The sequence below is a fragment of the Melanerpes formicivorus genome, unplaced genomic scaffold, assembly GCF_026170545.1.
Source record: "Melanerpes formicivorus ecotype bairdi unplaced genomic scaffold, bMelFor1.0.p_v2 SCAF_49, whole genome shotgun sequence".
Lineage (NCBI taxonomy): Eukaryota > Metazoa > Chordata > Aves > Piciformes > Picidae > Melanerpes > Melanerpes formicivorus.
In genome coordinates this window covers 3,153,527-3,180,771 of record NW_027142401.1, presented here as the reverse complement: position 1 = coordinate 3,180,771, position 27,245 = coordinate 3,153,527, and the positions used below count along the sequence as shown (strand labels likewise).

General features: G+C 40.4%; 1 long non-coding RNA gene across 2 annotated transcripts; it reads right to left on the bottom strand.

Annotated features, from left to right (window-relative positions):
- Positions 1–25,310, bottom strand: LOC137452117 (uncharacterized). Of its 2 annotated transcripts, none has more exons than XR_010989970.1 (4): positions 25,226–25,310; positions 2,951–3,018; positions 1,224–1,322; positions 1–381 (listed from the first exon to the last, which is right to left on the bottom strand). It is a non-coding gene; the product is annotated as an uncharacterized lncRNA (long non-coding RNA). The 2 variants fall into 2 exon arrangements; XR_010989971.1 differs by having other exon boundaries at positions 1,224–1,318.
- Between the last annotated feature and the right edge of the window lie 1,935 nt (positions 25,311–27,245).

Below are 27,245 nucleotides of genomic sequence, written 5' to 3'. Positions count from 1 at the left end.
CCTCTACAACAAGCACAAAAATGCAATCAAGAAATTCAAAGCAAGATTTGTACTCTCCCTTCCCAATTACCACTCAAGAGAGAAAACCTGACTGTTGAGAGGAGAAAAGCAGCTCTATCATGTTTTATTTATATATTTATTTATTTTTAAAAAGCTTTGCTAAGAAAGGGAATAATTTAATACCAAGAAACATACAAACAGAAGATGACCACTGATGCTATATGCAAGTAGAACACACTCAGGTAACTTGACCTATATATATATAGATATATTCTGTCAGCAGTTGCCAGCACAAAGGCTCTCATCCTGCAACTGGAGACTTCTCGCTGAAGCCCTAGAGTCATGTGGCACCCTCCTGGCAACAGGGTCTGCAGATGTGCTCTGGGGGGGAGACAAAGTCAGTAACAGAGCAATAATATCCCTATGGATGAGTTAATTGAACTTTCTGCATCCTTATACACTGTTTAAAAATAGCTGAATATAGCAGCTGCACAAAGCTGGCATCTTTTATCTTTATGTATTGGTCTCTTTCTTTTCCTTGTCCTTTTTTTTAAGTGGCTTGCACACTTTTAAAGTGAGCAAGTTATTAAGGATTTATTGATGCAAGAGAAATATCTTCTAGTGATGTAACAGAAGTGAGGGTAAAACACAAGAATGAGGTGAACAACGGTACAAGCTTTGAACTTGAAAACATTCTATGTTGTAGCTGAATGCCTTGGCAACAAGCCATATGATGTGTGTACAGCCCACATGGGCAGTTCAAAATGCAAATGATAAGGATGCAAGGACACTTTGAAACACAGTTAGTCTGCCACTTAATTTGTTGTGTAAGTATACATTACGGGGGGGGGGGGGAAGGGGGGAAACACCCTGCATTTAAGCACCACTAAAGTGAAAAAGCGTGGCAGGTAATAAAGCTGTTCAATAAAGGTGATAATAAAACCCTTCCTATGTAACTTGACCTTTTAGGGCTGTGCCAAACCATTGATTTGCTTTTGCCATTTTTATTATTTATTTTTGTCCCCCATTTTTGCTGTGTTTTCGAGAGGTTCTGCTCTCTTTTGAAAGAGTCCTCCCTTTCAAAGTGGGAAATTCTGATAGCGAAGAATATCTCCAAAGAATTTGAAGTGCACATGAAAGGCACTTGAAGTGTGACTACTTTACAGCCTCATAGATCATGTCAGGTGAAACCAGGAAGTGTTTAACAAGGTAAGCAACTGAACCTTTGTGGGTGGCCCTCCATGGCCCTTGCCAGCCTGGAGAACAGGAATCTTCTTCACAAGTCTCTGGTTCTTTAATTGTTGCGCTGTCTTTTGATCTTCCTCAGGTTATTGTATATGGAAAAAAATAAAACAAAATGGGCACTGTCATTCTGATTTCCACCTCAAACAAATACCTTGTTCTCTCTCTCTTTTTCTATTAAATCTTGCTAGACACTTTCAAAGGAAACATGTTAGAATACCAATGACATTTTAGGTACCTGCCTTTATGTATATTACAATTAGGATCTTGGGAGACCCTCAGTCTAATGGATATTTGATATGTTAACTTCTGCAGTGTTCATCACAAGACAGTAGGAAAAAAAAAAAAAATATATCAGCCCATTAGCAGTCTGGGTGGTTGGACATCTCATGTGCAAGACTTTTCTTAGTATACTAAATGTGAAAAAAAGAAATAAGGCAAAAAGGTAGTGCAGAAACTGATTTTAGCTTACAAAGCATCAATATGATTTTTTTTTCCCTCTCCTGTACAGCAAGCAAGCTGGCATATTACTATTGCTGCTGCTTCTACAACCCTCTTTTTCACTGAAGAGTAAGACTTGCTGTTCTGGGATAATGTGGAAACTCATCCAGTTGGGTAGGCAGACATGGCTGCAAAGAAAACAGTATTATTTTCCTGGTATACAGTCCTAGCAGTCCATGTTTTTCTCCAATATCTGCTGCCTTACTGCAGCTGGTTATCCTAATTCACAAAACCTGTGTCATGGAAGGTGCTGAAAATCCCCAGTTATTCTAATATCATATAGGATAGTTAGGTTTTACTGCTGAATAAATATGTTCTAGTCAGATGACTAGAACCAATAATTTTCAGCATGAAGCTCTAGATGCTTGTGGTGGGTTGAAGTACTCCCCACCCTGTCATTAACTTTGACAGACCAACTCAGAAGCAACTGAAGCTGTATTTACAAGCAAAATCTACACTCTACAGTGGAATGCAATGAGTATCTACAAAATACGCAGTATTTACAATATTATACAGATATTAAGAATTAGCAAACAAAAATTCCCCTGGTGAGAGACCAGGGAAGCCATCCCACTGCCCCTCCACCCTGTCCCAAGAAAGAAAAGGAGCGGAGAGAAAGCAGTGGGTTAGACTTAACTAAACAAAGCAGCCAAGGCCAGACAGCAAGCAAGTTAATCTCTCCCAAGCAAAGCAAACAGCAGAGATCAGGAAAGGAGAGTACCAGCAAGAATTGTTTAGGTACAGCCCGTCTTATTCTAGACATTTATCTAAGGAATTTGTTTGGAGTAATCTTTTGTTTTCCTTTTCACATCCAACAGTGATTTACTTTTACTTTTATTTTTCTACTTTTCTGCTCAAAATCTGTAACCAAATTTTAAAGGCATAGCCTAAAACAACCACAATGCTACTGGCATTAAAGCATGAAGAGAAGTTGTGAAACATCTGGGAAATCTGAGCAGCTAGATTTAAGCGCCTGTTTGAAAGCAGATGTTCCTTGCTCTGCATGGTGGCTCCTATGGAGCAGACTTTATCCCTGAAAAACAGTAACAATGGGGAAAATAAAAACCAAAACAAAATTGTAAGCCACAAAAGCTTCACTTTGCTTCCCAAGATCTCTAATGTAGCAAAGAAATCAAACCCAGATCTGGCTCTTGTGACCCTGCTGAGATATTCTACTATAGTATACTGCGTATATTGTTGGACTTACTGGTGGGTTCTTCCTGTTGTCACACTTGATTAGGTAAAATGGCAAAGGTGCTGAGAATGAACTCAGTCCTAGTGGAGAAATTGCTGGATTAGATCACAAATACTGGACTTTTGGTCACATGAAGTCTAAACAAAGACATCATTTTCCCTTTAACAAGTAACAAGAAGTTTATTTAGTGGTCTTGCTATAGAGCAGGTTTTTGAAGGTTACTGGGGACTTAGGCTCTTTCTCAAAGTGATTTCAGCATTTAAAAGCCACTGAAGGCAAATCAGTGGGATTGAAACAACGTTTCTGAGCATGAGCCCAGCACCTGTATAATGTATGAACATTGCATTGGATTTTGTGCTAAACTCTTACATACATGAGTCCTGATAGAACTCCATTGCCTTCTTTTTCCTTCCATTTCTTTAATGGCAATGGCCCAACTTAAGATGCAGTAGGCTGGTGCTAAAGATGAAGAGGTCTCAGAACATCTTTGTTCCACAGAATCCATGAGTAATATTTGGGAAGATGTTTACTCCCCTTCTCTCCAGTACAGTTCTTTCCTCTGTTTTCTGATAGAACCAGCGATGTTAAATATCACCTTCATGTAGGGATGAGTCTGTATGGAGTGGTCATATAGTGTGGGGAGTCATACTATAGAAGAGTCTATAAATATATTTAACTTGAATTACATCCCTGAGTGCAAGGGCAGTCTTCCCTGTCTTTGCCATAAATGGAAGCAGCTGGGCAAAATTTCATTCCATGAGGATGTAGAAGCAGGTAGCGGGATCCCTTGCTGGCTTGGACAGTAAACAGTAAGTGGCCTAATGCGATGCAACAAATTGAATTAATTCCTTTCATGTGTATTGTCTGCATCTAGCCTTTCTTTGCTCCTCTTAAAAGAAAACAGGTCTAATACCCCCCGATGTAAAACAACGCCATATGCCAGAGTTAATTAAGTAATTGCTCTAAATTGCCACAAATAACAGATGCATGCCTAGGTATGTTCACATTGTGAATCCACAGAAAAGGGCATAAGAAATTAAGAAGTTTCCAATGGAAGAGAGATCACTAGATGAATTACTTTACTCTAAATATTGTAATTGGCCTCTCTTACAAGAACAGATACTTTCAAATTCCAGAGATGATAAATGAAGAACTACATTAATTTAGGTCTTTACCCTTGAAGGACACGTCTCTTTATACGCATACAATTCCCCCCCTCCCCCCCCCCTCCCTTTTACCCTCTTTTTTTTTTTGACTGTAGAGACATAAAGGAGTATCATTGTGATCCAGGATTTATTTGAAGAGATTTCATCTGGAATGGAGTCAAGCAGAGCAGTGGCAGGGGAGCTTTTACAGATTATGACCTGTAATCTTGTTAATACTCTGCAACACAAAGATCCAAATGTTGAGTAATTTTGGACAAGACTGCAGCCTACGCAGCTACATGCCCTTCTGACAAGGCATCCTAGAGGCCAAGATGAAACCAGCTGTCCTAAAAGTCCAATATGACATTAAATGCTGTTTATGTAACTGCTGATACTTAAGTGTAATGTTTTCAACAAGAGCAACATAAACTTTTAATCACAGGACCATCTTTTTATTCTATTTCACCTTGTGTGATGTTCCTCCTGAAAATAAAAGGCTCCACAAGACTTAGCATGTTATAGTTTCATCCACTACTACTACAAATCAATAGTACTATTTAAGTCCAAAACTTTCAGTCTCTCTTTTGGATTTCAGCAGACACCAATTTGGTACACAGAACCTGGTTCAAGTCCTCAGCTCTTGGGTAAATTTCACATCCTCATGGAAAAGCTAATTATGTAAATAAAAGTTACATTTAGCATCATGTACTTGAGGAACCATAACAGTGTCTGGAGAAACAAACACAAACTGTGACTACCTCAGAATTTTGCATTTATCATAGAATTCAATACCAGCAAGTTTGTGTGTAGCTCCTGAATATGCAGATCATGCTGAAGAAAGCTTTTGTGGGATGGATGTATATTTTAAATGCTGCAGAGGCTCACTTTGAAGGGTCTTCTGGCATGGCTGCTTGAGAACATGTGGCAGAGCAGCAATTACTGCAAGAGGTTATCTATCATAACATGAATTATTTGGTTCTCTTCCTCATCACAGAAGGAAGTACAAAGGCTATGGAGTGCTTAAACCAAGATATTTGAGAGGCTTGACTTTTTATTTTTACTCTGAATTATGTGCCTCTTCTTTTCTTTTCTTTTTATTCAGCACAAAGGTAGGGGATGTCACAGATATTTATCTTCCTGACTCATCATTTACAGTAACCACTGAGGGAGCAATTCCCCCACCCCCGTGTTTGCACTGTAGGCGATTTCCCGTTTCCATTTCTCTTTAATCTATAGATAGAAATTAACAACATCTTATTCTAGTCAATGTTTTTTTTTCACAGGATAACTACAAGACCAGAAAGAGATATTCTGGCTAACCAGACTAATTCCTGCATAACACAGACCATACATTTTAGTGGAGCTAAAAAAGCTGTTTCAGACAGGACATCTCATCTTGAATCTAGGCTCACTATATTGTCTTTTAAAGGCTAACCGTCACCCCTAAAATAGACATCCCAAAGTCTTAGGCACCTAAAGTTGTGTAATGAAAGCCACCTTAAGCAAGCAATACACCATGGAACCCAATGAGTTGAAAGCTTCTACTTGCCCCATTCTTGTGATAAGAAGAAAATGTCACAGAAGAGTTTTCATAGAAACAGAGTTGCTTTGGCTGGAAAAGACCTCTAAGATCAAGTCCAGCCATTAAGGGTTGGATTAATAGTCCAAGGATTCCATTTGAATTTTAACAAAGATATGATACTCTTTGATGCAAGGGTCAAAAAAATGGATCTTATATCAAGTCACTGGCTCATTTTTTTTGCCTTGTCTGAGCAAGTAGGTCCTTATGGTTAACTACAGACATCCTGTAAACTGAGCAAGTGAAGATGTATTATATATACTTCATAAAGAGTAAGAAACTTGGTTTTCTGATTTGTTTGAAATAGGTCTAACCTCTTTGTCTGTCTGATTTTGGTTTTATTTGGGGAAATAAACAGAACTAGCGAGATCTCTTTTCTCATTTATATTTGCCCCCTTTGCCATAGCTCTGCTCGCTCAAACGAGTTTGCAGAACAGACTAAAGCCAAAATGTTTTAAACTAATTTTTTTTTTCCACAAGTGTGATTATAGGAACTAAGAGCATTTATTAGATTTTGATGTGCAATTTATAATTACTTGTACAGTTTCCCAAATCTCTGAAACTTCGTAAGGCTGTTTGTTTAGTTGTTTTTTTTAAGTCAGTGGGAGCAGCCTGTGATTAAATTCTTCTATCAAATCAGTTGCATGCTAGAGCAGGATAGGTACCTGAAAACCAGGACTGGATTTGAGGCTCTTTGGCCTGAATGCATTAAATGGCTCAGACCTTTTTGTGAGTGTCTGGTGTAAAAGCTTGGTTGGAAGTATTACAGTGCCTGTTTCTTTGAAGGAGAGTTGTTCTGCTAGTTCTCCTCTCTTTGCTTGATGTGCCATATATATTGTCAGTCCCTATCACTGTGTATAAAATCTGTTCTGAAGCCTAAAATGTTCCCATATGAGCTTCTGCACATCTGGTTAACAATTCCCCTGCCTGCTAGTGGCCTAAGCCTGGCCACAACATCAAGATTCAGGAACAGGACATAAGATATTCTTCCTGGGTTTGAGAAGAGAACAATCAATCTCCAAGTGCTGCTATGATTTAATTCTAGTACCTAGATTCTGGCCAGCCCTGTGGAAAGCACAGATGATGGTGAAGTTTTTATTTCCTCCTTGCCCTTACCTATTTTAGTACTCTGTTGTACAGGCAACAGACTCCCTAATGTGTCAGCAATTATGACCTCCAGCTAATTTTAGATTGATAACCATAGTAACTCTTGCTGCCCTCTTATTTATGTTAACAGTTTAGTAGTGGTAAAGGAAAATATGGTGAAGCAATCAAGAGGACGAAAATTGGAAGAGACAGTAAGAAGTAGACAAGATGTATGGAAACAGTTTTTTATAAGGTATCTGATCTAAGCTTCCCAAAACATCAAGTTATTCTAATTTTAAGGTAATGTGTAATTTTAAAAGCACAGTATGTATCCTTTGTGAGGGTTCAAAAGGCCTTTTGAACTTGGCCAAAGTCAGTAGCCATGTTTGTCAAAAAGCCCAACCACCTTCTGGTGGCAGCCCCGCTCATAGATCCAGAGAATATTTTCTTCATTTCCATTTCTCTCACAGGTTCAGTTCATTAGCTATACCTTTCAAAACTGAAAAACTGGTTGCAAGATTCATAAAGCAGGAAAAACTTCATTTCCTCTTCTAGCCTATGAATAACAACTAGGGGGAAAGGGAAAAGGAAAAAAAGAGACATTTACAAGATCTTGGACATTGCAGCCAGAAAGAATCAGTTCTAATTTGTCTTCAGTAAAATTGGGTTTAAATTAAAAGCTTCTTTATATAAATATACTTAAATGCTGTCAGTTAAATAAGAAAAATGCATAAAACAGAGGGATCTAAAACATGTTTTACTGCTCATTTATTGGAAAGAACAAACTTTTCTTTAAGGAAAAGAAAGTACAAATGCACAACAAGACGATACTTAATTGTACAAATCCAAGCTTCCTGTGTGCTGATTTAAATCAATTCACCCTGAATTCAGTCTTTCCAGTCCCTGTGCTTGTGGTAGTAGAGTTTTCTGGCCTTCCTTCAGTTTCTCAGTGTCTTTGTGGTAATGGTTGTGCCTAAAAAGGGAATGCAATGTTCCAAGTGACTTCACACAGACATGCCTAGAGCCTGATCCAAGCCTATTGACAGGGGTTGGAGTCCTTCCATTTGCTTCAGTGAGCTTTGAATCAGTTATTTTATAAGGACCTTGCCTCCTGGCTTCCTGATGTGGTAGACATGCACAAAGGGGCTACATTTGCAGTGCTCCCTTTTTTGTACTCTATCAAACAGCATCTTCATGTCTAGCTCTTTCTCACCACAACTTACTATCTTATTCAAAGAATTGGTTTAGATCTCTTTCCTCGCTTTAGGGCATTTAGGATTAATGAACTAATTGTGTAACCTTTTAATTTTTGTAATTGAATCTGATTTGATTACTTTCAATTCACAGATCTGTGTTTTTTTTTCCCCTAGATCTCTTCTGCCACTACTTCTCCCTTCCTCACAAGTAATAGCTGCATAGTTCAACGTGACATATGAAAATTACTAGCTTTGTGCACTGCCTTTTTGGGATCATTAATGAAGTTAAACAAGGCTTAGCATAATACAGAGTCCTAATCTAGGATTCTCTTTCCCATTAACTGTGATGCTCTTTATCAATACCCCTTGTATACAGATATCCAGGTTGTCATGTGGAGCAATAACAATTTTCTAAATCAAACTAATGTGAATTTGTAAAATCTAAAAGCAAATATAGCCTAGTATTCAAGCAGAATTCAAATGTAGTATAGCCAGCAATATAAACATCACTTCATGTTCAAACCAGACAGATTCTTATGGACTTAGCTAATTAAATACGAGCAACCAGTTATCTGGTCAGAAAAGAAAAAACAAAACAAAACCCAACCAAACCAAACCCCAAACCCACAGTAATAATGGTCAACAGTTAAGTGTTACTAGTTTTAAATTCAGTGCTTATTTCATAGAATAGAATAAACCAGGTTGGAAGAGACCTTCGAGATCATCATGTCCAACCTATCATCCAACACCATCTAGTCAACTAAACCATGGCACCAAGCGCCTCATCCAGTCTCCTCCTAAACACCTCCAGTGATGGTGACTCCACTACCTCCCTGGGCAGCCCATTCCAATGGGAAATCACTCTATGAAGAATTTCATCCTAACATCCAGTCTAAACCTCCCCTGGAGCAGCTTGAGATTGTGTCCTCTTGTTTTGGTGCTGGTTGCCTGGGAGAAGAGACCAGTCCCCACCTGTCTACAACCTCCCTTCAGGTAGTTGTAGACAGCAATAAGGTCTCCCCTGAGCCTCTTCTTTTCCAGGCTAAGCAATCCCAGCTCCCTCAGCCTCCCCTCACAGGGCTTGTACTCCAAACCCCTCACCATCTTTGTTGCCCTTCTCTAGAACTCTTTAGTCACCTAGATGTGTACTGACCCTGTTCCTCTGTGGGATACAAAGCAGTCACTGTCAAAAAAGTCAGAACATTCTTGAAAGTTGCACTCTTCCTTTCCTGTCCCTGCAGTTCTTTATCTCTTTATCAAGGAATAAAACAAATACACCAGTGATATAACAAGTTCACAAGTTAACTCCTTTGGCACTAGTCAGTGCCAGTCATCTTAGCCTGTCAACATGAAGTTACTCATATATTTCAAGTATTCCATTTTTAAGTCTTTCCCAATATAAATTTTACTGGGCCTGCCTGCCTTAATTTTTTTTCCCGTCATCCTTCTCTGCTTGCTTTGAAGGAATTATTTTTACATTGTTTGGTTCTGTACCTTACAGAATTTTAAGGCATCATTTTCATTTCTGTCCAAGCATTTGGCTCAGTCTTGCTTCTTATGAAATAGATAGGAGTGTGAATGATCTATCTGGAAGGCTCTGGAATACTACCAAGCTTGCAAGCCCCACTATATATTAAGTGTGTAGCCAACCTTTGTGCTAGACTGAGATCAAGCAAAGACTTACTCTGCTATGCAACTTGGTTTCCATATAAAGACAGCCCAAAAAGGAGAGGTAACCCTCTGAAAATACTCTTGATGAACAAACATGGTGTACGCCTTGCCTGTTAGACTGATTTTACCCTTGTTATAAAAGAGACAACTTTCTTTCTGCCTTCTCATGCTGACTAGGTTTAGGGATGAGTTGTTTTTTCCCCCCTCTTGGTGTTCTTCCCATTTTCAATTTCCACAGCAACATGTTGATTCTTGCTAAAGTCTTGTTCCATCATTTATCATGAAGCTACAAGGCTGCCTCCTGAACCTCATGCTCTGATTTTTTTTGCCAAGCAGCAACTGAACTAGTATGTTTTAATAGAAGTGTCATTTTAGCATCACAGGCTTCTTCTCAACTGGAAACCTTTATTTTTTTCCCTTTATGTCTTACTCATTAGATACTACAATCATTCCCCAGCTAAAATATTCACAGGATACAAAGAGCACTTTCCCTGAATTAAGACTATAGCTTCAGGTCACTCTGGCAGCTTTCCATTACAAAATTTTACTTGAGTGACAAAGGTGGTACCATGTCTCTGTACCATGTCTGCTTTGGATTGAAAAAAAATGTAATAATAGCTGCTTTCAGGTTGGGGATTTTTATCCAAATACAATAACTTAATCTTCGCTTATTTTACACACAGAGCTCTCACTAATATAATTAGGAAGCTCATCTGCACTTGAGAAGTAGGCTTTTTAGTTAGAGAAATAAAGGGAAAAGACACCTGGTAAATTAGATGAAGGAATAACTGAAATAAACTTGAGAATTCTTGATAAATAATATTCAGTCTAAAGACATGAAGTGACACTGACTGATTTTTCTCACAAGCAGTTTGTTTGACTCCCCCATTATTAACAGATGCTCTTGCTCAGCACACAAGTGCCAGCTGATTGTTTTTTTATGGTCACACAGTACTGTGTGGGGTATAAGGAATCTGGTTGTGAGTTCTCTTTCCTTTGGGCCGAGCTCAAACACTAAACTCGCCTCACGAGTCTAACGTGTGGCTGCTAGGCAGGTGAAGACAGCTGTCCTTTTGAAATGACAAAGCAGATAAAGCAGTCTGTGAATACCTCACTGATGAGGCTAATACAGCCTCTGAATATCTGGCATTGCTCCTTTGAGGGGAAAAAAAAAAAGTAATCATGAAATATGGTAGGGATAATTACCAAATTGAGAAAAGCAAGCTTTCAAATGAGCAACAGGCATGTTTTTGGAAAGGGAGAGGAGATTGTTTGTTATTTTAATTACAGCTCGTTAGACACAGAATCAGCTCTCAAATCAGTGGGAAGACTGACACTATTTCAGTAAAAGTCAAATCAACCACCAAAATATCATATAAATCAGAAGTTACTTTGCTCTCTTTGGAATAGTTTTCCTCTACAAATCTGCCTCTCTTGGCTGCACTACTTCATCATATAAACACAGCCCAAGTCAGATCTGTAGAGGAGAACAGTTGGTGCTGATGATCCAGCATCCTCTGGTCTGGTCCTCTACATCAGAACTGTGCATAAGAGTTCCTGTAGATTACAGATCACTGCTGAGGCATAATTTTAAAGTGTTTTAACTGAAAGCAGTGGAGATTGCATGCTCTCATACATTTGCAATGTGAACCAAAGCCTGGTACGAGATCATCATTGTGATCTACTGTTCAAAAGCATGCTTGGAATCCAAAAGAAAATGCTAGTGTGGAAATCATCCTAAATATGAATGCAACAAAGTGAGGCTGTGAAAGTTGTAGGGGAACTTCTGCAGGCATGAGATGTGCAGCTGCTAATTTTTGACCAGGAAATGTGTGAGAGCACAAGCAGTTCCAGTACAAAACCCACATTTGTTTCCATAAAGGTAAACAACTCTAAGTGATGCAACCATGAGATCATGTTTCTGACATATTCCTCAATACAATACAGGCACCACTAAACACAGATTTGGTATCTTATGATCACAGAGTCATAGAATAGTTTCGATTGGAAGTGACCTCCAAAGGACATATAGTACAACCCCTCTACAGTGAGCAGGGACATCCTTCACTAGATCACGTTGTCAAGCCTGACCTTGAATATCTGCAGGGATGAGCCCTCTACTAGGCAGCCTGTTCCAGTATTCCACCACCTTCATGGTAAAAAGCTAAATCTATTCTTCTCTAATTTCCAACCTAGTTTATACATAAATTCTCACAAAGATTTATCTTTGTGGTATGAGAAAAATAGGCAAAGAAAGAACTCCATTTATGTGATTTTTTTTCATAATTCCCCTCTGACCCTGTGTAGATCAAGACACTCCTCACAACATGTTGGCTCAAGGTTTCAGAAGTACCAGAAAAGCTGATGTGAGCATGTGTATCTACATGGCATGCTGGTCCAGTAATCTTTTATCATCGAATCACAGAATTGTTAGGATTGGAAGGGACCATAAGGATCATCTAGTTCCAACCCCCCTGCCATGGGCAGGAACACCTCAACCTAGATCAGGTTGCCCAGAGCCACATCCAGCCTGGCCTGAAAAACCTCCAGGGATGAGGCTTCTACCACCTCTCTGGGCAACCTGTTCCAGTGTCATGGTGAAGACCTTCTTCCTGACATCCAATTTGAATCTACCCATTTCTATTTTTTTTCCCCCATTCCCCCTACTCCTATCATTACCTTCCTCAAAAGTCCCTCCCCAGCTTTCTTGTAGGCCCCCTTCAGATAGTGGAAGGCCACAATGAAATCTCCTCAGAGCTTTCTCTTTTCCAGACTGAACAGCCCCAACTCCCTCAGTCTGTTTTGGACCATAACTGCTGTAATACTTATCCACAAGAATTCATTTCAGGGAAAAGAACAAACACACTGTACAGACCCTACTAGTCCCTTGCTGTGAAAAATGCAATATTCTTGCCACAACCCAAAAGGTATCAATAACTCTATAGTTTAAAACTGAGTCAGTGTTGGCTTTTTTAGCTGCATTTTACCTTTCTCACCAAGCCCTTCAACAAATATCATTTGCTAGGCTGTGCAAAGATAGACATCTCATACAAGTTAGTCTAACTTCATTTTTTTTTTTTGACAACTGACTATTTTAAGTAATGTTAACTTAGGGAAATGCTTTCAATAATTGTGGCTGATGTTTACACTGCTTCTCTTGAAATTCCAACAGAAATATAAAGTGCCTAGCACCAGAAGAACAATATTTGCATGATGTAATTATTTTTCCACATGAAGAGAAGAAAAAAGAGAAAGGAAAAGAAAGGCACTGTAGAACTAATGGCAGTGAACAGACAAAACTATGTAACTGAGTAAAGCTTATAGGGCAATGATAGGAAATTATTGCAAGTGCTGCAGTGAGATGATGCAAAGTTCCACTATTATTTTCACCTCAGAAGTAATAACTTCGCTCCTCTGAACCAGAGGGCCTCCCACTAAGATCTGCAGGAAACTTGGAAAGGAAACGAGCAGGGATTTGCTCTAGGCACTTCAGGCAGAGGTAAAAACCTCTTTAAGAGGGAGAGAATTACAGGGAAGTTATTCTTCATCCTGTACACACAGAGCAATATTTTCATTTAGTTTCACTTAATTTTGCTCAAGGAACCATCTTTGATATAGTAAGTGTGGCCGGTTGACGTTGCCCCCTTAAGAAAGGGAATATGGTGGACGGAAGTTGGTAAACGGAAGGAATAGTCTAAACTAATTTCATTGGATGAGTGGGAGGAAGCACTTCTGAGCTGGGACTATACTGGACATTTCCAGCACTTCTCAGTCAGTCTTGCTTCCGCCTCTTCTTCAGGCAACAGCTTTCTGTCCTGGGCTTTCTGCCAACGCCTCGGCCTTGAAAACCAGATAACAGGCCTGTATACTAACTCCCTTCCAATTAACACAAACTGCTTCTAACTTTTTTTTCCTCTCTTCTCTTTCTCTTTCTATCCCATTCTGGGGAAAGGGGGGGAAGAGAGGGGAGAGCGGAGGTGGGGGACCCCTCTCTGCCGAGGGGGGCACTCTCATTTCTGTGTTACTCTGTTGTATATCTTTGTATATATTGTAGATATTGTAAATTTGTAAATAATCCCCTGCAAACCCTACATCGCTTTGTAAATATAGCTCCACTGCTTTGCTAATTCAGCTTGCGAGTTTTTTTTTCCTTTCCCTTCAATTTTTTTTTCCCTTTTACTTTACAAAGGGGGAAGGGAGGAGGCTTCTCGGCCTTACCTTCCATCCCACCACATTTTTTTTTATTGGCGTACCCAACGTGCGGCAGATAATTAGTTTAATTTATTATTTGATTGATTTAGTGTTTCCTAGCTGAATTAGCAAACATGAAGGTGTTGTGGTTTGTGGAGCGATTGTTCTTTTCAATTTTTGGGGCTCTGGTTTACAGATATTGTTTGGGTTTGATTTTGGATTACCTGGGTAAATATTTGGTGCGGACAATTTATATGTGGGTTATGTATAGAGTTAAATTATGGTATGGAAAATGTATTAATTTGTTATGGCCAGTGAGATACAGGAATGTTACCTCCACCACTCTCCCAATTGAGATAAAGGGTTTTAAGATTCCGCCTGAGGAGACAGTAACTTTAGGTGATGCCTGGGATCCAAAGGTGATTTATTTGATGTCTATAATTCTGCTGCTGGTGATAATTATCGTGTATCTCCTGATTTCTCTGCGGCGAGAGAGAAAGGTGTCCAGAGCTTGTTTTGTTATTAAAACTAGATCAAAAAGAAAACGCCGTGGCTCTAGGTCAGTCCCAGAGTCATCTAGTGACGAGGACTGTGGAGAACCCGTGTCAGTTAAAAAGAAGGCTAAAAAGTTAATTGGTAAGGCAGCTCTAAATGACTTTGCTGATTCTAGCAAGCAGCCAAGGGCATCGGCTGGTATCAACATGGCACCTACTCCTTCTCCCACTCCTTCTCCTTCTTCTTCTTCTCCGTCGGCCAGTAATGGAGCAACATCACTTCCACCCACTCCCTCAGTGGGACCGGAAGTCACTGCCCCAGCAGCTGATTTATCTCAGGACCTGTCAGCTTCCATTAAGGTGGCTGTAAATGCAAACACAGCTCCAGTCAAGATGGCTCCTTTAAAGACTAGAGCTGGAAAGGGCAAAGATGGAGAAGAAGAGGAGGAGACTGATCCTGGTGAGGGGCCCTCTACTCTAAAAGATCCTGCTCAGGAGGAAGAGAAGGTTTGTTTTAAAGATCTAGCTAACCTAGTGAGATCAAAGCAGGATAGAGATGAAGCTAGGAAAGCAGCTGGCAAAGGTGGTTCTCAGCTTAAAGAGATCCTTAGGAGAATGACAGCAGGATTTTATGGGCAAAGAATTCAGGGAGATGAAGATGAAGATGATATTACGGACTGTTCGTCACCACGGGAGGAATTGAGAAATGTCCGTAAAGATTTCACCAGGGCAGATAAGGAGCCAGTTCTAGCTTGGCTTAGTAGGTGTTATGATACAGGTGCTTCAGCTCTAACAATTGGAGACAAGTCAGCAGCTCAGTTAGGAACTCTCTCAAGGGACAATGGAATAGATAGACATCTAGGCGAAGCTCTCGGTAAGGTTAATCTGTGGATACGCCTTTTAATAGCGGTTGCCCTGAGATACCCTTCCCGAGATGATCTTCCATGGAATCCTAAACCCTGGACTACCATAGATGAGGGAATTAAGCGCTTGAGAGAATTTGCTGTTAGAGAGCTACTCTATGGTGAACATGAAACTCTGAATCCTGATGACATTCCTGTGGGTATTGGTCTTGCTAAAAAGATCATCAAACTTGCTCCTTCCAATTATGCAAACATTCTGGCAAGCAGGATTGTGTCAAGAAGTTATGGTGGAGCTTCTCCTACGGTTGGCCAATTCAGTGATCAAATGAGACAATTGGAGGATAGCATGACACATGGTTCTTTGGTTTCAGCCATTGAAACTCTGTCTGGAAAAATTGAGAATTGCATGAGAGAGTTAAAAGATGAATTTAGAAATTCCATATCCCAATTGGCACAAAGGGATAATTTCAATTCTTCCTCCAGGTGGGTACAAGTTTCATCTGTGAGGAATACACGTCCTCCAAGGAGGTCATTCCAAAACAGGACATTCCAAAACAGGTCATTCCAAAACAGACCACCAAGGCAATCACGTAGAACTATTTGGATAACTCTGCGTGATCAGTTTGGTGAGAACATGAACCGCTGGGATGGCCAACCAACTTCTAATCTTTTCAGGAGACTGAGGGAATTGCAAAGTGGCAGAACCCGAGGTAGCAATACCAGAAGGGTAGCTGTTACTTCCACAGTTCCCCAGAACGACTCTTATGGCTCCAACAGTGGCTCCAGTTATAACATGCAAAGTTATAACCCTGCACAATATGTGCAATGCACATGTGCGCATGTTCCCCATAACTAGGGGTGCCCTGCCTCCCGCCAGGGGGAGGAGAGGGATAACAGAGATAATAGAATCTATTGGGATGTGTACATCCAGTGGCCTGGCACTTCACAATTTCGGAAGTACAGGGCCTTGGTTGACACAGGAGCTCAGTGCACCATAATACCATCAAATTATCAGGGATCAGAGTCTATAACTATTCTGGGAGTCACTGGTGGATCTCAAGAGTTAAGTAAGGTAGAGGTTAATATAAGTTTAACTGGTAAACAATGGAGGAAGCATACAGTTGTGACCGGACCTGACGCACCTTGTATTTTGGGAATTGATTTTCTGAGAGAAGGGCGTTTCAAAGACCCTAGAGGTTACAAATGGGCTTTTGGAGTAGCTTCAATAGAAATTGATGGACAAAAATTGAAGCTATCTGCTAGACCTGAGCTTTCTGATGAATCTGCAATTGTGGGACAACATAAGATACAGGACATTAAATTGCCGGTTGCTTCTCAGACTGTGCATCACAGACAATACAGAACCAACCGTGACTCTTTGTTGCCCATTCAGAATCTCATTCGTCAGTTGGAAAGTCAGAAAGTCGTCAGCAAAACTCATTCACCTTTCAACAGTCCAGTGTGGCCTATGCGGAAGCAGAATGGAGACTGGCGTCTGACGGTAGACTACCGAGCCCTGAATGAAGTGACACCACCTATGAGTGCAGCAGTACCAGACATGATGGAGCTTCAGTATGAGCTGGAATCCAAAGAGGCCAAATGGTATGCTACCATAGACATTGCTAATGCATTTTTCTCCATTCCCATAGCAGAGGAATGCAGGCCTCAGTTTGCTTTCACCTGGAGAGGAATCCAGTACACTTTCAACAGATTGCCAATGGGCTGGATCCACAGCTCAAGCATCTGTCATGCAGTGATCCACGATGCTCTGGAGAAAGGAGGTGCTCCAGAACACATCCAGTTCATCGATGATATCATCGTCTGGGGTAAAACTGCTGAGGAAGTCTTTGAGAAAGGTAACAAAATCATTGACATTCTTCTGGATGCAGGTTTTGCCATCAAGCGAGACAAGGTGAAAGGACCTACCACAGAGATTCAGTTTCTGGGAGTGCGGTGGCAAGATGGACGCCGACACATTCCAGTGGATGTGGTAAATAGAGTCTCTACCATGGCAAGTCCCACAAACAAGCAAGAGACCCTACGTTTCTTGGGGATAGTGGGATTTTGGAGACTGCACATTCCTGGATACAGTCAGATTGTGAAACCTCTGTATGATGTGACTCGAAAGAGAAACCATTTCCACTGGGGACCTGAACAACAAGCAGCCTTTGACCAGATAAAGCAAGAGGTGATTCAAGCAATGGGTCTGGGACCTGTCCGAGATGGTCCAGACATTAAGAACATTTTGTACACGGCTGCAAGTGACAATGGTCCAACCTGGTGCTTGTGGCAAAAAGCTCCAGGTGAGACACGTGGACGACCACTTGGTTTCTGGAGTCGAGGTTACAGAGGTTCAGAGGCTAACTATACTCCAACAGAGAAAGAAATTCTAGCTGCCTATGAAGGAGTAAAAGCATCTTCTGAAGTGATTGGAACTGAATCACAACTTCTTCTAGCTCCCAGATTACCAGTTTTGAATTGGATGTTCAAAGGCAAAGGTTCCACACCTCATCATGCCACAGACTCAACATGGTCTAAGTGGATGGCTCTGATAACACAGAGAGCTCGAATGGGAAATCTTGAAAGACCTGGTCTAGTGGAGGTGATCTCAAGTTGGCCTGAAGGTATCAACTGTGCCAAACCTCCAGAGGAGAAAGTAACTCGTGCTGAGGAAGCTCCTCCTTACAATGACCTTTCTGATGATGAAAAGAAATATGCTTTGTTCGCAGACGGTTCCTGTCGTCTTGTTGGAAACAAGCGAAGGTGGAAGTCTGCAGTGTGGAGTCCAACACGCCGAGTTGCAGAGGCAAAAGATGGAGAAGGAGAATCCAGTCAATTCGCAGAGGTAAAAGCTGTCCAGCTAGCTCTCGACGTGGCTGAACGTGAGAGATGGCCAAAGCTTTATCTCTACACCGACTCATGGATGGTAGCCAATGCTCTATGGGGTTGGCTAAAGAACTGGAAGAAGAGTGGTTGGCAGAGGAAAGGAAAACCCATTTGGGCAGCCAACCTGTGGCAGGACATTGCTGATCGAATCGAGAGAATTCCAGTGAAAGTGAGACACATCGATGCTCACATTCCTAAGAGCAAAGCTACTGAGGAACAGCAACACAACCATCAGGCAGATCTAGCTGCAAGAGTTTCTCAAGTAGACATGGACTCTAATCTTGATCTCGACTGGAAACACCGAGGTGAGATATTCTTAGCTCGGTGGGCTCACGATTCGTCAGGACATCAAGGCAGAGATGCAACATACCAATGGGCTCGTGACAGATCCATAGACATTTCCATGGATGCTATCACGCAAGTCATCCATGACTGTGACATTTGTGCTGCTATTAAGCAGGCAAAACGACTTAAGCCCTTGTGGTATGGTGACAGATGGTCTAAGTACAAGTATGGTGAAGCTTGGCAGATTGACTACATCACTCTACCACGTTCTCGTTCTGGTAAGCAGTACGTGCTTACTATGGTAGAGGCAAACACTGGATGGTTGGAAACTTATCCAGTTCCACATGCAACTGCACGCAACACCATTCTCGGTCTGGAGAAACAAATCCTGTGGAGACACGGAACTCCAGAGAGGATTGAGTCAGACAACGGAACTCATTTCAAGAACAACCTTGTAAAGAGCTGGGCAAAAGAGCACGGTATTGAGTGGATATTCCACATTCCCTACTATGCACCAGCTTCAGGGAAGATTGAACGCTACAACGGTTTGTTGAAGACCACTCTCAAAGCCATGGGAGGTGGATCTTTGAAAAACTGGGAAAAACATTTAGCACAAGCAACCTGGCTGGTAAATAGTAGAGGTTCAGTGAACCAAGAAATTTAACTTTAGCTGAAAGAGGTTAATTTCAAACTGTTGTATAGCTACATCGCGTCCAAAGGAAGAATCAACGAGGAGTCTACGGTGCACGAACCCTGAGATCCCTGAGAGCCCTGAGTCAACTAAGAGACCCTGAGATTTCCCTGTTTCCCTTTTCTTTGCTTCGTCGGCGAAGAAATGAACTGTTTTCCATTTTTCTCATTTTCTGATTTTCTTGGACTTTTGAATCATCTACATCTGAGCATAGCCAGAATGGACTATGAACTTTACTCACGAACTGTAAATGTCGTTTTGGATTGGATGGACAGTATGAACAGCCAATGAAATTGTTTAGAAGGGGTGGATTGTGGCCGGTTGACGTTGCCCCCTTAAGAAAGGGAATATGGTGGACGGAAGTTGGTAAACGGAAGGAATAGTCTAAACTAATTTCATTGGATGAGTGGGAGGAAGCACTTCTGAGCTGGGACTATACTGGACATTTCCAGCACTTCTCAGTCAGTCTTGCTTCCGCCTCTTCTTCAGGCAACAGCTTTCTGTCCTGGGCTTTCTGCCAACGCCTCGGCCTTGAAAACCAGATAACAGGCCTGTATACTAACTCCCTTCCAATTAACACAAACTGCTTCTAACTTTTTTTTCCTCTCTTCTCTTTCTCTTTCTATCCCATTCTGGGGAAAGGGGGGGAAGAGAGGGGAGAGCGGAGGTGGGGGACCCCTCTCTGCCGAGGGGGGCACTCTCATTTCTGTGTTACTCTGTTGTATATCTTTGTATATATTGTAGATATTGTAAATTTGTAAATAATCCCCTGCAAACCCTACATCGCTTTGTAAATATAGCTCCACTGCTTTGCTAATTCAGCTTGCGAGTTTTTTTTTCCTTTCCCTTCAATTTTTTTTTCCCTTTTACTTTACAAAGGGGGAAGGGAGGAGGCTTCTCGGCCTTACCTTCCATCCCACCACAGTAAGGTAAGCATGGCAGTTTGGGGCATATGCAGAAATAAGTATACCATTGGATTTTGGTACATGTGGAACCACTCATTCAAGTTTTCTGTTAGTTTTTAGTTTGATAGGCATGTTTGGAGGGTGCATGCACATATGCCATGACATAGCAAAGCAAATGCACATCCACAATATTCAAAACCTTTTAATTCTTAACTTCTACAGCTTTCCCATTACCTACTCCACTCAAAACATGACATGAATCAAATCCTCTGTTCTCATGCTAAAGTAGTACTTTTGAAAAGCAATTTAGAGGCTGAAATCATCTCAACCTACATAGCAGAATTAATAGCAATTGTCCAATTTTACCCATTACTGCTTGTCCAACTCACTGAATCGACTCCTTTTGGGGCAAAACAGGCATTCAAATTGGAGACTTTTGCAATGGTTGATCTACCCTTTCTAGACTTGAGTAAAGCTCATGATATTAACTCTAAACTCCTCACATACACATGAAGAGATTACTGCTGAGTTCAAAACTCTCTCCTATGATATTAGTTCAGTCTGCTGAGTGTCTATCTACATGAGACTCTGAAATACAATAGCTGTTAACCTGTGTTACCAGGTATTTCCTATCATGGCTTTAATTTTCTCAGTCTAGAAAAAGCACTCTGTTGACAGGGACTGCCAAGGAAAATACTTTTGTTTCATTGCCTTTTGTCAGACATCAGCTAGGGAGTGGAGCTAGACTATGATTTATAAATCATACCAGTTCTGCAGAATCTATGAAGCTTCTCACCAGCTGAACTTTAAGTATCGTCAGGATGCAGTTCTAAGATGTAGCTGTACCACAGCTGTTCTCATGAAGGTTATTCTCATTAATGATAAAACAATAGCATCATAAAACAATCTGGGAAATAGTGTCAAGCTAGATCAGAAGCCAGAGTCTACTCAGTACAGTACAGGCTTACAGGCAGAATGAAGATCCTTAAGTCAGTGGGCTTCAAACATGTGTGGTAACACAAGGGATTTATATGGGCAAGGAAATGCCAAACACAGGAAAACTATTTTGAGCAAATAATGTTAAACTGAGGAGAAATGCATGAGGTCTCATTTCACTAACAGTTTCTCTAAAGAAACAACTATGTGAGGGGCTAATCCTGCTCTCTGCATAGACAAAACTCCCTTCAAGTCAGCGAGAGTTTTGCTGGTGTTAGAACTGCCTGATTGGTATCCAAATGTATTCAGATTTACAGTTTGAAGTGTCTCATAATATTTCCAGCAAAAATACAACACTTAGTGGTCCCAGTTCAGCAAAGTTGTCGACATAGACAGATTCTTATTTATAGCTAAAGTGATTTACAGGCATGGAGACTAAATCTGCCATTAAGATCATTGACATAGCCTTCCTCAAAAGCAGGCCAAGAAACATTAATGTAAAACTCTCTTCTTATTACTGAATGTTGTTTATAGCTGTTCTGTCAGTGCTCACCTCATATAGATTCAGCACAACTGCTCGTGTCTTCATTCCCCAGTGCCAATTTTCTTGCTTTATTTCCCCTTCTGTAAAAGAGGCCTAAGTGCAGCAAAGTAAATATTCTATTGGTGCTGGGAATATGGAATTTATATCCAAATTCCATAAGAAGCTTGTATGGTGGCAGGCCACCATTTTAATCAGATTATTAACTTCTTGTTTCATTGAGCTGCAAGATCATTCCTTTTACAGTGCCTTTTTTGGACACTGTGGTAGCATACCATTGCATACAAGCTTGTGCTCTGAATTGGAATTTCAAAGCAATCTACAAATCTTTACAGAGTGTTTCCTAAATGCTCAGCAAAGCCTAGTTCCATTCTCTCAGCACCATCAGAGCAACTAGTCAATTACAACACCCACAACATACCGAAATGAGCAAAGCAAAACAAAACTCCTTAGCACTTTACTAGAAAAGGAAATAATTACTTGTTCATGTTGCATGGATACAATGTATCTGTTGGTAAAGGCGCAGTGAAAGAATAATCACAACAATAGCTAATCCATTCACAGTTTTGAAGAAGAAGTGGGCAATGTTTTCAGCTAGTAGCCTGAGCACATGACTGAAGAAGCACCTTTCCAATACTGCCTTCTGAAAACAGGAAGAGTTTTGTATGTTATCCTGATAAACTGAAGCTGCTTTATGATTTGTTGGCAAACAGATGTGTTTGGGTTTTTTTCCCCTTCCAAAGACTCAACAACTGTGCTGATAAATTGTCAGTCTTCTTTCAAAAGCAAATGCCACGCTGCCTACAAAATCTTTGTGATAAGAGCGCTCCCCAAATATGTGAAACGGTTTAAATTACCCTGCCTCAGGTCTTCTTTAACTGATTGACTAGTGCTACAGCCACAAGGCTGCAAGGATTTTAGAAGGGAAATCCTTGTTAGTACTGCCTGTTGAATTATTAAATATTCACAAGGACAAAGACTGTGAGCCTAGCCCTGCACTGGTTAAGACACATTGAACTGTATGGGGGATGTAGTACAAAAGACCTGGGTTTAAATCCTCAGCCTTTTGCATTAGGAATGCAATAAAAGCAGACATATTTCCCCTCATTTTTAAAGCTGAGCTTTCATCCTTTACTAAATTTGGAACAAAACCTCCTTGAACATTTGAGTTCGCTCCAGGCATGTTTTAACTATAGCATCAACATCACCCAGCATCAAGTGATGACTTAGAAATTTGAATGGCACCTGTCCCTGGGGAGACAGTGCACATGCTTTCCTGTATCTTAGCTGTCCCTGTTAGTACATAGGCCATATGTAAATATTGACATTCAGTGAGTTTGTTTGTATGCAGTCAGAACACTATGTGTTTGTATCAAGGTCATAGACCATTGTTCTCTTTCAGAATGAGCAAGTCCTTATCAATTTAACTCCTGGTGCATTACACTAACTTTTGTAGAAGACCATTGGGTCTTTACATGAAGTTTTTACTATGTGGGCGGCATACTTGAGTTCTAGTCTACTTCATTCCTACAGCAACCCTCCTGGGTGCAGAGTGGCCAGTTCTATTGTGTTTTGTGGAATGCACTGCTTTCTAGGAAGTAATGTATAATTAAAAGATAATTTAGCTTGTAAACCTCAGCATTTCAAGAACTAATGTTGCACTTAAAAGCCCAAACCAACACCAGTACTTCCCTTCTCCAAAGCAAACAATTAAAAGTTAAACCAGAGGAGCATGATACAATTAATTATTGGAAGAGCATCTGGATCTTGAAACATTTAGCAAGCACAAGGAAATAATTGCAGCAGGATCTTCATTAGGTTTGATACATTCTGTATAACATTTTTTTTCCCCCCCTATTAAATAAATCATTGCTATTTGTCACTCAGCTGTTGCTGAGGTAATTAACCTAACACACATCCTGGCTGTGGTCCATAACATACATCCATAATGCTCAGTCTCTGTGGTATTCTTGTTTCTTTCTGGTACGTCAAGGCAGAAGCATGGTGTTTTGTGCTTATTCTCCACAGCTCTGCTGAGCTTAGAGAAGATACTCAGCACAATGAGCCAGGTCATGCCTGATCTTTAAAATGTGCTTTGCAGAGATCCGAAAGAAGAGGGACACGCACAAAAAGTGCTAAGCACAGTATTTTGTACTTATTGCTGGAAGCACTGTCCATATAACAACAGTTTGTATTACACCAGTGTTGAGCTACATGTTAAATTTTGCTTAACGCTCTATTGCCAAAAGGAAGGATGATCATGGAGAGAGAAAGAGAGTGAGAGAGGACAGGAAAGGAAGAGCCATGAGCCACTTTTTCTATTGACAGCAATATTTAATATTGCCCTTGAGTCTTAAGTTTTTTGACAGCTCTCCAAAGAATTCAAAGCATCAGATTTAATGATTTTGGTCACCTAAATTAGGTATTTCAGGCCTAAGAACTTAAATTCCATCTACATGGCCTGACTTGAAAGCTGTCATTTAAATAGGGGCTCCTGTGAATTTCTGATAAGTAACTCATATTTCAAGATGCCAGTGTGGATTGCAATCCCCATATTTTGGGACCAGCATCATTAATTTTACACTAGATCACCCCATTCTTGAAGGGTTGCAGTGAGTGGTGGGGAGGAAACCAACAGTGCCTAGAACTGCAGAGATATTTCTCTATTCAGAACTTGGTTTTGTAAGAAGAGGTTAATCTGTTATTTTGATCTCACATTTCCTTGAAGTGAAATGCGAGAGTATTTATTAGGGGATTTTAAGACATCAGGGATGTACTTTGAAATTATAGAACTTCTTAGAAGACCAGTAACTAGGGTAAGGGGCAAAAAAAGTTGTTGTCCCATCAGTCTTGATATCAAATGCCATAACCTGAGGACTTCACAGAAATTATAAGGGTGCAATTGTTAGGGAGGACAAGGGTTAATAGAGTCAAGGAAATGTGGCACCTACAGGACTGATGACATTTAACATCCATTTAAATATCCTTGATTAAACAAGGCTTGGATATAAACCTCTATATATACACTAACTGTCATCAGTATCTTGTTGAGAAATGTTCATGTTCATAGAAGAAAGTTTCTGTGAAGAAAACAATTTTTTGAAGCAGCCCAGAAATCAAACTAAAGCAGTGACAGTTCTGTCCCATTAGCAATGTTTTACTAACTGCAGATATGAAGATATTAAAGAAAAAACTGAAATGTCCTTAAATATCTCCATTCCTAGGTTATCCTTTTAACTAGGGACTCAGCCTGTTTGAGTTTTAGTTACTGAAAAGCTGCTTGGGAGGCTCCCAGGGGCAGCCAGCCCACACCTCTCATGCTAAGGGATTCTCAAGGGCTCCTCACAAACTGAAAAGGCAACTTGAACCTGTTTACTTTATAAGGCAGGCAAAATTTTCCATCTCTTAGAATTCTGGCTTAGAACTCTTATTCCAACTGCAAAATTGTGCATTAGCCATGGGAATAAGCATGAGCTTAGATTTCAATAATTTATCCTCTGAGGCATCCAATGGATAGTAAATTTAGCCAAGTATCTTGAGGGAATGTTTAAACAGGACCCTTCCACGTGTTAAACAAACACTGATGACTGACAGTAAAACATAAATTAAAGTAATAAGAAAAATAATCATAGAATCCACTGCTATAATAAAAACCTCCCTACGTTTAGACCATATCTGGGGCTATACTAAAGCAGTTGCTCTGTCACTTGATGACCCCTTCACAGCAAAGAAGGGAAATCAGGAAAAGGAGAGAAGACCCACAGGCTGAAACAAAAAATAACGTAATGAGATAACCAAATTAACAGCAATGTCAATACCAGATAGCATGCAGCAGCCATAGTGTCCAGGACGGCAGTTCTCAGGAGCAGAAAAGAAGCACAAATGGAAGCCCAGAGAGAAGACTCCAGCAGGAAACTCCTCTCTCCTTGGCAAACTTCCTCCTTTATACTGAGTGTGGTGCTCATGGTATGGGATACAGCTGTGAGTCAACTCAAGTCAGGTATCTTGGCTGACTTAGAAGTGCTAATAGCATGCAGGCCGTGGCTGGTCTGTGCTTCTGTCCCAGCAAAACTAGTATCAAACCTTTACAAAGGTACATGAAATGCCATTTGAAGCTGAACAACATAGCCTGTTACTGTCAGAATTTATTCTGTTTTCTTAGCCTTATATCCTACTGACTTATTGTATTAAAAAAAAAAATAAATCACATAATTTTGAAGTGTTTGGCTATCATTTGAGCTTCCCACTATGAGGATGTTTATCAAGGGACACCTGGACTGCTAACTACTCTGTTAAGATGTGAGTATTCAAAAATGCAGTCAATAGGTGTTTTTTGGTGGTAACTTAGGGAGTTTTATCCCATATTCCAGTCAATTGCTTTGAAATGTATTTCCAAGTTACCTCTGAATAGAATTTCTCTTTTCCTCCTTCTTGATCTTGAAAAATTGGGTCAAACTTGATTTTTAGGTCACAGTAGAGAAGTACAAAAATCAGTAACTACTTCACACTGTGCCTTATAATAACACTTTCATTTATACACTGTCCTGATCTTTCATCAAAGAGTTGAGAAGTGCTGAGTTTCATGCTCACTACTTATTAAAAAAAGGCACATCATTTTGAATGACAGACAATTAATCTTATCAATACATCATAATCTGAAGGCTTTGATAGGTCAAAACTTTATTTTTTTTCATTTCAAGTTCAGAACCTCAACATTTTAGAGCTGGAAGAGCTTTTGAGTGAGTTTTGCCTGTGTCTAAGAGGAAGCAAAGTAATTTAAAATCAGCTAAGATACTGTTAGAGATTGCTATAGTATCACTGCATTATCTTCAGAGCAGTGGGTACCTATGAAGAGTTTCTCTCCATGCAAGATGTCTTAGCTGTACCCTGGTGGAGTTCAGCCTGCCAGCCACAGGATGGAATAATGATGGCTTCACAAGCCACCTGTTTCTTGAAATGTTCTGACACATTGAATGGAGTTAAGTTTATGGGAAGCAGAAACTAAATCAGGTAACTTCATTTCAAGCTATAGTGAATTAAAAACAGAGGGAGGCTGGAAATGCAAACCAGAAACAGCTTATTTGTTTCCAGTACCTCACAGACCCATGGCTAGGGCCCCTAGATGCTGCCACCATACTGGTACTAACCACAGAAACAGGGAGAAACAACCCAAAACTCCAAACCACAGCCCAAACTCATTTCCAGTTTCTATGAAGGGCTTTAAAAGGTAGAATTTTAGGTATTTGAAACCATCCTTTTAATTTCTGTATTCATTTTTCATGCGTTCATCAGGCTGCTGTGAAAGAGAGAGGAAGAAAGAAAGGCAGGAGAGATCTTAACTGTGGCTGGAAGACTAGCAGAGATGAGGAAGGAAAGCATAGTCCCGTTTTCTTTGTAGCACCTCTGCTATAGAAAACTCTTACCGCTTCTTTTGCAGTCCTGAGAGAGGTCAGAAAGGAAGAACAAATGTGACCCTTAGAAAATAATCTCTTTCATCTCCCCTGCTCTGCTAAGGATACACTTCTTGTCTTGCAAATGGAGCCGTTTGACAATCATTGCTCTCAGTGTCTGGTTAAGCTTCATCTTTGGTGCTAACAACTAGTGCACTTTTGACCTCCCTGTGCTGCAGTAGACACACGGTGGCAAAAAAGGTCAAGGAACAACTTTTCCACAAAGATTAGAGTCTGGCAAACCTTTTCCTCTGGGCAACATCAGAACTTAGATATTGGCCTTATTGGACTTGATTTAAAGACAATTCAAGGTTGCTTCAGTGTGAGGAAAAGTCATTCTTCTTCTGTTGCTGCAGAGTCCCCATACTAGTCGCAGTTTTTTGAGACA